General features: G+C 36.4%; 1 long non-coding RNA gene across 1 annotated transcript; it reads left to right on the plus strand.

Moving 5' to 3' along the window:
• The first annotated feature begins 581 nt into the window (after positions 1 to 581).
• Positions 582 to 12,126, plus strand: LOC135154236 (uncharacterized). The gene is made up of 3 exons (XR_010293622.1): positions 582 to 763; positions 2,775 to 2,963; positions 5,002 to 12,126. It is a non-coding gene; the product is annotated as an uncharacterized LOC135154236 (long non-coding RNA).
• Positions 12,127 to 13,000: the final 874 nt, after the last annotated feature.

Here is a 13,000-nt window from a genome sequence, read left to right on the forward strand (position 1 = left end):
TCTCGGCAGTGCGACAAAGATGTGTGATGTCACAGGTGACCAACTTTCCGTTTGATGGACTATAAAATACCCCCAAAATGTCTATTTTGCTCTATCTTATGTGATCTCTTCATCCTAATGTATTCTTTGAAAATCTGTATTGCATGCCCTCCTATAGAAAGAATACATGATCTACTGATGGATGTCATAAAAGGGCAGTTTAAGTGAAATATAAATTATTAAACTGGAAAGTTGTTCACATGTGGCATCACACATCTTTGTCGCAGTGCCAATTGGAGGATCTACATTACAATAATTTCCAATGCTCACAAATTTCGTATTATTTAATCAATCTTTCTCAAACGTTTGTTGTCCTGTTTCTTTGATTTTCCTGTTTTCGTACAAGTTATCTTGTTCCAAAGGTTTCATTTTCCTTTAAGGTCGGAGATTGCTGGTATCAGTAGAAATAACTGGAGACACTTTCTATGGGTCACAAAGTCATCAATTCTGTGTATATTGATTTGTGTAAAGCAGGTGAGATTATTAAGAGTCATTCCACTTCAGAACAAAGAACTAAGTTTTCTCTTAAATTTATGTTCACTACAGATGGTATATAGAGCACTATTCACAAGAACACAGACCTAGAAAAGAGGTTCCATCTGGCAGAAGTGGCCCAGCCGGAAGCGCAAAATATGGAGATAGATCAAGAAAAAGCTGCCGTCATGCTGGAGGATGAACTCAAGAAATTCAGGTCAGATGTCCAGAACATGCCCAGAAACCATTGGTAAGTTGTGCAGTATTTATCATTATTATTTAGATGCATAGGGTTTTAGAGGCGCAGATATTTTTTGACGTCTGACGAGGTTGTTTCAAAGAGACAAAATGTTAAAACTGATTTTTAATGTGTATGCCTATGAAAACCATCCAATATTTTCCATATTGGATGAAATGAATATTTTGCCCTGCCCATAAGATTATCATTGGTTAATAAATGATTGTGCGCATGAAGCTATTGTTACGTCACAATGAAATTGCATTGTGTATTAGTTGCGCTTTTCATAATTATGCAGATGACGCGACAGTACAGCTAATTTATGTGCTAATAATAAATGATTATGCCCATGAAGCTATTACGTCACAATGAAATATCCTCGTGATTTACAGGATTGACATAAAATGATGAATGAAAACATTTTTTTGGCTTTATTAATTTATGTTTAAATTTGTGGGGGTATCTAAAATATATTGGATGACCAATTTTCCTGGGATGCATTGAAATATTGTTACTCGCTGAAGAACAATATTTGTATGCATCCCACTCAAGGCCATCCAATATTTCCTAATTGTCTTCACAGTGTGTCCCAGAAGAACGAAACTTAAAATTATATAGGATATTTTAACATAAATTAATAACATAAAATCTTCCACTTGTTGTAACTTTGGCAATAAGCCATTCATGTATGAGTTAGTAAAAATGAAAATCTAAAAATGGGATGCCCCAAAATCATTTCAACTTCAAAAAAAAAAAAATGCCTCAAAAGGTTTGATATGATACTTCAATCAAAGAAAAGGATCGAGGGATAATAAAGTTCTGGGGTGGTATTCTGAGATCCATTTTATCTCAGATAAAATTAAATATTTTTTTATCTCTATTAAAATCAATGAGATAAATTACCCTTAAAATCTCAGTATTCTGAGAACCATTTTATCTCTGTAAGACACACCTATTTTTGAAGCAATATCCAATGAGAAACATTGTTTTATAGCAGTCTCATCTCATTCAACCAATAAAAATCCATTCCGCCGGGAGGTGTGGCAAAGGTGCAAGATTGCGGCAATTTATTGAATTCAATATGCTTGCACTATACGCTAACGCGTCTCTCCAGAAATTTCTTTTAGAAAAATGACAATACTCTCATCCTTTTTGCGATGACAATATCACATCATTACAAGAATCATTTCAAAGACAATATTAGCAAGAAAAATCTTATGAAATAATTTCTCATTATAGGGGAATAATGTTAAGGTATTTCTCTCAACGATTATATAATTTTTCTTTATTTTTGTTCAAGCATTTAGAGCTAATTCGCTTAGAAACAAAGCTGAAACGGACATCACAGAGATAAAAGAGCCCCCACCCTATTTTAAGTAACTTTTATCTTTTCTTCAAAGTAACATGGGCGCAAGCACATATATATGTGTATCAATTGCTTGATATGCAATTGATGTATCTATGTAGGCTCTGCTCTGTGGGGTATAATCTTTAGATACACAAGATAAAAAGCTACGCTAGATAAAATTTGATATTTTATCTAAGAGATAAAATGTCATCTCAGAATACCAATTTCATTTTAAGAGATAAAATAAAATATTTTAAAGATAAAATGACCTCAGAATACCGCCTTACCTTTTGTCTAGTGGATCCGTCATACATGAACTGTCTGGTTCCAGTAGGGCAATGGATTAAAATAATGCTGAATTTCAGTGATTTTAGCAGATGAAGATGTTTGCATGGTAGTTGTCTGACTTTGCAACGCTCTGTTTTGTGGATGATCAGCACAGCATAAATTCTTTGTTAGTTATGGTTGGCAGTCCATTTGTTTAATGAATCAAAGATGAGCATTGTTTAAGGAAATAGGACTTGTTTTCCTAAACAATTTTCTATAAAATGGAAAACAGAAAATGCTTGGTATTTCAATATCACAGTCATTAATCCTGCACATGAGACTTACAGAGCCATTTCACTTCAGAATTGAGAATTGAATTTTATTGTATTTTGATATTTGTCTTTACAGAGGGCATATAGTGCTATTCACTAGAACAAGTCCCTGGAATCAAGGGTTCATCTGGCAGAAGTGGCCTAACGGGAAGCAGGGAATATGTAGCAAGATTAGGGAAAATTTGTTGCCATGCTGGAGGATGAACTCAACAAACTTGGGTCAATGGTCCAGAAAATGCGCTGCAATATGCCACCAGAACCAGTGGTAAGTTAGGCAGGTTTACAATTATTGTCTACAGAGTGCATCCCCAGAAAATAATGAACCCAGAATTATCGATGCTTTAGCCTATCCTTCGTAATCAGTATAACAGGGATATCAGGGAAAATTCACTTTTTCCAGTCAGGAAAAATCAGGGAATTAGATTTTTGAAAATACATCAGTTCAGGGAAAAATACCTCAAATGAGGGAAAAATCAGGGAATTTTGATCGGCCCAAAAGTCGGAAGCATGGTGGTCATTAAGACTCTTGTTTTATTTTGTTGCATATCAAAACAAAACCCATTGAATGACTGGTTATGGTGGTTTTTGTCTCGCCCACCAGAGGTGAAGGCGATACTTGGAGATCCAAATGTCGTCCGTCCGTCACAAGCCTTATGACACATAACTTTACAACCGTATGTCACTTTTCAACCAAACTTGGATGGTAGATGGACTTGGGGGACCTGCATGTTATGCTGCAGTCGGAGGTCACATGGTAAGGTCAAAGGTCATTTTCAGGTCAACGTTAAAGTTTACATGCAAGACTCTTATGACACCTAACTCCGCAACCGTAAGTAACTTTTCAACCAAACTTGGATGGTAGATGGACTTGGGGGACCTGCATGTTATGCTGCAGTCGGAGGTCACATGGTAAGGTCAAAGGTCATTTTCAGGTCAACATTAAAGTTTACATGCAAGACTCTTATGACGCCTAGAAAGAAAGAAACAATCTCAAGAAGGGATACCCCAAAATCATTAGGTGGACGGTATCTGAACTTCAAAAAACGAAATCACACATCACAAAAATTTAATATCTGCTCTGTGCTGTGTTCTGTGCTGATTTAAAAATCAGGGCGATACCAGCACTAAAACGTTGACACCAAAATCACCCAATGTCTTTTTTATCATCTCAAACGGATGTCTCAAAGCGTAGTGTTCATATAACATCTAGGCTGTGTCACACAGAGCTTAGCAATTGAGTATCTGAATATAAAAACGGCCCAAGTCCAATTTTTGGCAAAATTGAGTTAAATATGGGAAATTGTTCCTTATACAATGACTCATCTTGTGTATTAATGATAAATCTGAAATCATCTCAGAAATGCCTTTTATAATAAAGGAGGAAAATCTGGTATGAGTGTAAGAAAAGCCGAAGTCAGGACTTTTCTTACATTCATATCATAGCGCCCTCATTCCTTTACTACTTACTACAGAAGTCTACCATGTATATGAATTTAAGAATGCCAAGTCCATATGATTCTAAAAACGACCCAAGTGAAAAGTCATGGAATTGCAGTTACCTCTTGGCTATGGCAGCTTTCCAGTTTGCTGTGTTTCGCAACTCTCATACTCTGTGATCATACTCTGCTATTATAATTGGTGTTCATGATTTCCATTTTTCCCAGTTTTGTGACATCCCAAATTCTACATAACTCCTGGGACGTCATGGGAAGTCATGGAAAGCAGCAATTTAGTCATGGAACAAAAGTTGCAAATATACATACATGTATATCTGGGGAAATGAACATTATGCCTTAAATTGCAATATTCAGATGTCTTTGCTAAAAGATATCTAATGTAAAATACTAAATAAGCAAGTGAAGTTTTAAAGTGTTGTATATGCCAACTCGTTGAAAAAGTGTTTCTGTATAATCACACTGAATTACCATTAAGTGCATTTTTCCCAATGCAGATATTTCTGAGAAAAAGGAATGTTGTTCAAATAATGTGGAGCCTTGTGGCCCAGTGGATTAGTCTCCGGACTTTGAAACAGAGGGTCGTGGGTTCAAATCCCAGCCATGGCGTAGTTTCCTTCAGCAAGAAATTTATCCACATTGTGCTGCACTCAACCCAGGTGAGGTGAATGGGTACCTGGCAGGAATTTATTCCTTGAAACGCCGAGCGCTGGGAGCTAGCTGCTTGAGCTACAGCCGGGGTAATAATATCCAAGTCCTTTGGAAGCGCATGGAGACGCTATTCATAATGTGTTATGCGCTAAACAATAACTGACTATTTTTTTTTTTTCTTTCACTTTACTCTCGCAGTCTTATCACTTAGTGTACAACATGGATGCACCCCAATCTGATGTTAACCATCTGCCAACTAAAAATGAGAGAGATAAGTCTACCAGAGACAAGGAGATAACAGCATTCTTGAAGTCATCTTCTCCTAGAGGGAGTGTCTGGTTTGAAAATTATATACTGGTATATCAAATTGATTAAACCAATTATCAGTTTATTCAGAATTTGTTTTATCAAATATGAGACTGTATATATTCATTTTTGCTGTATGAACCCATATTTATACGCCCGTCCTAGACAGGACGTATTATGGTATCACGTTCAGTGTCCGTCCGTCTGTCTGTCCGTCCGTTAACTTTTCCTTGTAAATGCGATAACTTCCGTTTGACTTAACCTAGTCTCATATAATTGATTTTGAGGTCAAAGGTCAAGGTCACAGTGACATATTGTCATCTTACCCTTCTGCAGTCCTTGTAAACATGATAACTTCAGTTTAACTTAATCTAGGCTCATATAATTTGGTGTGTATGATATTAGCATAGATCCAAGGAAGCCTATTTATTTTTTTAGGTCAAAGGTCAATGTCACAGTGACATGTTTTCATACTACCCTTCTGCAGTCCTTGTAAATGCGGTAACTTTAGTTTAACTTAACCTAGGCTCATATAATTTGGTATGTATGATACTAGCATGGATCCCAGGAAGCCTATGGATTTTGAGGTCAAAAGGTCAAGGTCACACTGACAGGTTTCCATCTTACCCTTCTGAAGTCCTTGTAAACGAGATAACTTTAGTTTAACTTAACCTAGGCTCATATAATATGGTGTGTATGATACTAGCATGGATCCCAGGAAGCCTATGGATTTTGAGGGTCAAAAGGTCAAAGGTCAAGGTCACACTGACATGTTTTCATCTTACCCTTCTGAAGTCCTTGTAAACAAGATAACTTTAATTTAACTTAACCTAGGCTCATATAATTTGGTGTGTATGATACTAGCATGGATCCCAGGAAGCCTATTGATTTTGAGGTCAAAAGGTCAAAGGTGAAGTCACCACCTTCCACTTTTCTTGCTTGAACAATAACTCCATTTTCCCCGTTACGGGCGGGAGTATTATGTGCTTGCCTTAGCGACACTATTGTTATGTTTCTTATGATGACTTTTGTGCAGTTCCATGCAGCAGGTCCAAGCTATTATCTCTTTGCTGACATGTCATTGTTTCTGAATTGTATCTGTTGTTTTATTATTGGATGCATACTATGGAGGTGTTGTGAGAGCTGATAGTTTGCATGCACATTGCCTTGGACTTAGTCTACATATTGTATAATTTTATTTGTTTTTGAAAATTTCTATTGATTATGTATGCTAATTTATGCATAATTTGTATACTTTTTGCCTTAAAAAAAAGGGTCAAATTGTCCAAATTTTTGGTGTAGAAACTATTCTTGGTGTTGTTATCAAATGTTCGTGAAAAAAATTGCGATATCAAGACAATATTTTTTTAATTAGTTTGAAACTGCAATTTCCTTTTTGTTTTTTTACTTGCTTTTCATTGATTTTTGTCTCGTCATATAGCAGAGCGAGACTACATGTATAGGCGCTGATTTTCTGATGGCGGCGGCTTCATCAACATCAAATCTTAACCTAAGGTTAAGTTTTTTGAAGGACATCATAACTTAGAAAGTATATAGATCTAGTTCATGAAACTTACACATAAGGGTGATGAAGTATTTCTGAATATCATAGTGAAATGACTTGTCCTCGAACTGTTTGAGGGATCAGTTCTCACCTTTAAATCTGTGTCACTCAACCCAGGTTAAGACAAAAACCCACTTTAGATAGGTCTAGTATTATAATTGAGTTAGAAAGTGCTTTCATATTATTTGATATTTTACTTTCCTTTTTATTGTCTCGCCTGCATAGCAGAGGGAGACTATAGGGGCCTCTTTTCCAACGGCGACGACATCGTCAACATAGAATTCTTAACCAAGGTTAAGTTTTTGAAATGTCCTCATAACTTAGAATGTATTTGGACCTAGTTCATGAAACTTACACATAATGGTGATAGTGTATCACTGAAGATCCTGCTTGAGTTTTAGGTCACATGACCAAGGTCAAAGGTCAACAAACTTTGACCATGTTAGGGGGTATTTGTGGAATTGTCATAACTTTAAAAGTTTATAGGTCTAGTTCATGAAACTTGGACATAAGAGTAACCATGTATCCCTGAATATCCTGTGCGTGTTTCAGGTTACATGACCAAGATCAAAGGGTCATTTAAGGTCAATGAACTTTGTCCGTGTTGGGGGAATTTGTTGAATTGGCATCAGAACTTAGAAAGTTTATGGATCTACACATATAGTTCATGAAATATATTCTACGTAAGGGTAATCGAGTATGAATGATTGTATTGCACATGTCATAGGTCACATGATCATAGTCAAAGTTCATGTTGGGTCAATGGACATAGTATTTCATTATCATATGAGTGTTTTCTTTTGTGAGTAATCAATAGCCGTTTTCAAAGTCAGCGCTGCTGTTATATTGAATCGCTTAATGCAGGCGAGACAGCCAGAGGCGTTCCACTTGTTATTGTTTAGCAAAAAAATTCTAGGAATGTTTCACAAAAAACAAAATCTGACCTAAAGTCAAGTCATGCTGAAGCATTAACATGCTCATGATATTTGATATACACAGTATAATCGTAATCAATCGTAACTCTATGGAAATCCATTAGTTTCATAATTTTTTCCACAGGAAATTTGCAAAATGTCCTTCGTGAACGAAGGATAACTCACCAAATTGTCAAGAAATCAAGATACATGTATACATTCATATCTAGACATTTTTTTTAACAAACATGCATTTTATATGTTAACTTTGCTGGCTTTCCATAGTTGCAATTGATAGGATTAACCGCAACTCTATGTAAGACGGGGCCCTGTTATTTTCCACACGCAAGTAGAAATTTAATCACACTTAACTTTTTGTGAAACACCTCTTTAATTTGTTTCTTAAGGCCTCCGCACACCTTTCGAATGGTACACAATCTGATTTTGGAGCAAATCACATATTGTTAACTTTCTGAAATGTGAATAACAACTACCTTTTTTTTCGAGGCTTAAAATTAACTGTGAGTATACTAAATAATTTTGGCTGATTTTAAACCTTTATTTTTTTATTAGTAAAGGCCAAATTGACTTTAATTTGTAGTAAATTGTATGATTGCTGTGACATCACTTCAACTAGATGTTCATTTTTCAATGCAAACGATGATGCTAGTATAGTCACATATTTCAATATGAGTATTGGTAGGATGACTTTGTACAGCAAGATGTCACATGTACCCAACGTTTTTCTCGGAAATCGGGTCGCAGAACAATCAAAAGGTGTGCGGTGGCCTTTACATCTATGTCAGATAGCTTGGACCTGCCCTACAGTGTACAATTGTCTGTGCTATATACTATACTTGCTTTGTATTCGTGAGGTGTATTTTTTCCTTTTAAAAAAAAAATTGTAAGACCAGCAGCCTGGAAGACTTATTCAAGTTGCAGGACCATAGCAGTTGACCTCGATTGATGGTGGTAGGCCCTAAACCTTACAAGCATGGCTTCCTGTCTGGTTTGAGCTGAGGTCTTCTTGCCAGAATCACACAATTAGTGACATCACTACCAAGAGATCTATTTTTCAGTGTGCAGAGAAGGACACTGGACAATGTGGTGCATGGTATACAACTTACCACAATGTAAGTGCTTTAATTATGATTTTGTGTTGCCTAAAGTATGTGAGACAATGCAATAGGTTTCCCAGTAATTTATTGAGGGCAATAGAAAATATTGGGCGGCAATTTTACCCATATCAGGATTTCTGTCTTTCTTTATATACCTCCCAGTACTATTTGTGCCAGCTGTTGCTCTAACTTTATCTTTGTTTCACATTGTTGCAACATTATACATTCCATGACTGATTTAATGTGCTAAGAATTTAAACAATTTTTATAAGAAATTTATATATACAGACATTGATCCATTTTTTTTAGCTGTAGAGCAATGAAAGAGCAATGTGAATTATTTTGCAATATATACTCCTTTTCTGTATGTGTCATTTCAATTTGAAATACACTGTACAGTATTATTCCACACTTACTGCGGTCATTTTACCATGTACCTACATAAACCTCATGTTTGTGCTAATGCCAAAGGCACCACCAAAAACATAGCGTTTGTACAAGTGCCGAGTGTGTATCCATCATGACATCATGAATGTGAAGAGATAATGTGGACTGCACGAATGTTTAGATATGTGATGATAGATGGTAGGACCTAAAAATTGGTTTGTCTGCCCAAATCTTCAACTTCGGATATAAAATTTTCAACAATTTTTATGAGGGTGTGCACTTCAATGTTTTTTTCCACAATGTGTAAAAAAAAATGCTCCTTCAATCAGAGCAATATACATGTATGAATCTTGTTTCAGAAGTGCAATGTCAAATTTTTACTTCTAGAGCCTTGCCAATGTAGTGTTTCAAGTTGACCCATTATCCATATTGTATTTGAAATATTGACGGAGCAGTTTAGCCAATATGGCTTTGGAGCTAAGTGGCATTGATAAGATCGATCAAAACCTGGTTTGCTCTCCATATGGAGCAGGTAACCATTTTTTCTGCACAAAGAGAAGACAGAGGAACTGGTGATGAAAAGAGTGCTGCTGACTTTCAGAAGTTTATTTCAGTTGCGTGTGTCATCTTTATATTTGGTGTTTGGAATTGGGTAATGTTGCGATAATCTTCAAGTACTGTGTGACCACAGGGAATGGTGTTCCTTTCAGCTTACGCATGATATCCAGAGCTCTTCAAGACCTCTTTACAATTCACACGCCTCTTGGACTCACAAATGCTAATATCTTGTGAGAGTGTTGGCCTCTTTCTGGTGGCATTAGAGGAATTCTCAGTGGATCTAGTTCCAGTTAGTAATTTTTGTCTTTTCCAGCCATTTGATATTTTCCTGTGTTTATTGGATTTTCCCGGATTCATTTGACTCTGATGGAATGAAAGGCAATCTGAAGTCTTGGTATTATAGATTCAGAGACAACAAAGACTATTTTTTGCTCCTCATGCGTGCCGATCTTGCCACCAAAAGGGAATACATCTGATACATTTTCTGGCTTTGTAACTCTACTTTTTAAACCACAATCTACTTGTTTGAATTCTATAAAGGCAGATTCTTTAAGTCTTTGTCAATATTCATTTTCTGTGTCCAGGAGAAAACGCTCTTTCTTTGGAATGAATTTTGAATAGATTTCCTGTTCAGAGGAATCTTCATCATGTTCAGGCATTCAGAAATGTAATCCCTAAAAGTGAAGGGAACTTTCTGGCCCGTATTCTCATGTCAGGTTTAACTTAAACTCAGGCTTAAAGTTGTGGTTGAAGTATGGATAGCCAGTTACATAAATCACTTACAGTAGAGATATCATATTTCAGCTCATTTGGCTCTCAAATCATTCATAATTGTCTAGGAAGTATAAATAGATGATTGTTTTCACCATTGAAGAATCAGGAAAGAGCCCAGCAAACATCAGAAACATATAACTTAATAAAAATTTTGACACTTTTGGCTTCCCATAATTTTAGCACAGAGTTAGACCATGGTCTAAGACAGTTAAACCTGACTTCAGAATACGGGCCACTGTGTTTAACCCTACATAGCCCAGGCTATTTTGAAATTACATAGACAGTGGGTTGTCATCAATTTTTTTTGTCAATGAAAGTTGTCATCTCTATTTTCAGTCATAAATACATGAAATCAATAGCTTGTAAACAGCAAAGGTAAAAATGATGATACATTTATTAATTTTGGCTACATACAGAAATTGCAGTGAATTTTTCAAATTAAATCACAGGTTTTAGCAATTTTGGATCTGATATGCACTTACAAAACGTTGCCAAACTTTGTAACTGCATACCATCGCATTGTGAATTTTGTCTTAAAATTTGCATAAGAAATATTTCATTAAATGTGTCCTGATCTTTACAGATTGATCACGAAAAATATCATGTGGGGCTAAAAATAAGCCCCACCCCCCTACCCAGGCTAGATAGGGTTAAGGTACATGCTGAACATTACCAGTTACTGGAGAAGGGCCTCCACTCAATGATCAATTTGCGTATGATATGGTGCTATTTAAAAAATCTCTTAATGCGAATTGGTGAGTCTTTCACTTCCTTGCAGTGATCATACAATGCATAATTTGCAGACAATCGTAGAATTAGTTCCTTCTTGCTTATGTAGTTCCAATTATCATGTCAGAGAAGCTTGTCAGCCAGGTCCTGAAGCTTGACATGAAGTGATGCTAGCCTGCTCATTCATCCATTTTCTGTCTGGGTAGGACAGTGATTGGTAGATTTTTCCAACAGTGTCAATGTGGCTAAAGAAATGGTTTCCTATATCCAGCGGGTGCCGTGCGGTCCGTCAGATTTGAAAGTGCATGTTTTGGTAGATTTTCCTAACACTCCCATGACATTTTGGCAAAAGAAGTGGTTTTCTCCATCCAGTCTGGAACAACTTTGGGCAAGTCTATTGGGTGCTGTCTGTGAGAGTTCTCATTTGGTTCCTGATGACCATTCGGCTGAAGAAATGGTTTCTTATATCCATGGAAAGATTTTTTTGGAAATTTTATTGGGTGCTGTCTCTGAAATTTGACATTTCGCTTCACTACTATGGTTCATGCATTGTATTGTAATGATTGATGGGGAATTATAAACCATTGTGGGATATGAACTGGACTCCCTCAGGACAAGCCTATGTTGAAGTCCTAACCTCGTTAGATCTATCTATCATTGTCGGTGCCTCGCCTGATCTCTCAGAGTTCATGGTGGCATGATGGATACAGAATGCACGCAAACATTTGGTTCTTGTATGATGGTGAATGAATAGATTAGCTTGATAGGGGAAAACTTAATTATTTTTCCTGTTGGTTTCTATTTTGATAAAATGCAGTATTCATTGAAATTCATAGAAATGAAAATGCATCATGTACAGAAAAAGGTTTATTTATTTGCAGAATCGTAATAGATTTGCTCTTTTAAATGAAAAGCTCCCCCCCTAAAAAAAAAAAAGAAATAGCCAATCAAAATGTTTTAATGATATGAATTTAATAATAAAAATCTGAAATGTGAAAAAACGATTTGTTATACTAAAAAAGGATTTTATCCTCCCAAGTATAAACCATAAACAGAACACTGTGCGCTTAGAAACCCGTAGCAAGTGCCTTTTAAATGTTATGTATTTTTATTATGTGAAAATTTAAACATTGTAGTGTCAGTCATGGATAGTTAATGTTGAAAGGATGTGAAATGGATTGAAAATGGGCAGATACAGGGAGCATTTCATGACAAGTTTTGTTAGTGATTATCACTAATTGGCTCTTAACCAATCAGATGCAAGGAATTGGTGGTGAAAATCAGGGACAAACAATCTTCATGAAATGCCTCCCTGGATGAATAGTACAGGGAGGTATGGGAAGAAAGCACAATCAATGGAGAAGGGGGAGATGGTTGTAAGGAAGGGAGCAGATTAAAGGAAATGAGGTGGTGTTTTTTTCCAAGGGTGAATGAAAAGACTAAAAAGGAGATTGATAGATTCTTCCGGCAAGGAAGAGGGAAGGGGAGTAGTTGGGAAAGAGGATGGGGGGTGGGGGGGGGGGGGAGGAAATTTCTTTTTGTGAATGAAAGTTCCCCATAAAAAAAATGAACTGTTGCCCCCAAGAACATAATCAATTGGAAAGTTGATGCATTGTCTTGCATACTATTGGCTACACAAAATATTAACAAAGCACTGTCATGGAAAGTTGTATACCATGCATAACAGTATCCAGTCCGCTTCTTTGTGCACCAAAAAAATAGGTCTCAAGGAAATGTCACATATTGTGTGATTTTGTCAAGAAGAGCCCAGCTCATACGAGGCTGCTTGGTCATTTTGTGAGGGATGGGGTTTGCCCCATTGAATCAAGAGGTCATTAGCTGCTATG

The sequence above is a fragment of the Lytechinus pictus genome, chromosome 5, assembly GCF_037042905.1.
Source record: "Lytechinus pictus isolate F3 Inbred chromosome 5, Lp3.0, whole genome shotgun sequence".
NCBI lineage: Eukaryota > Metazoa > Echinodermata > Echinoidea > Temnopleuroida > Toxopneustidae > Lytechinus > Lytechinus pictus.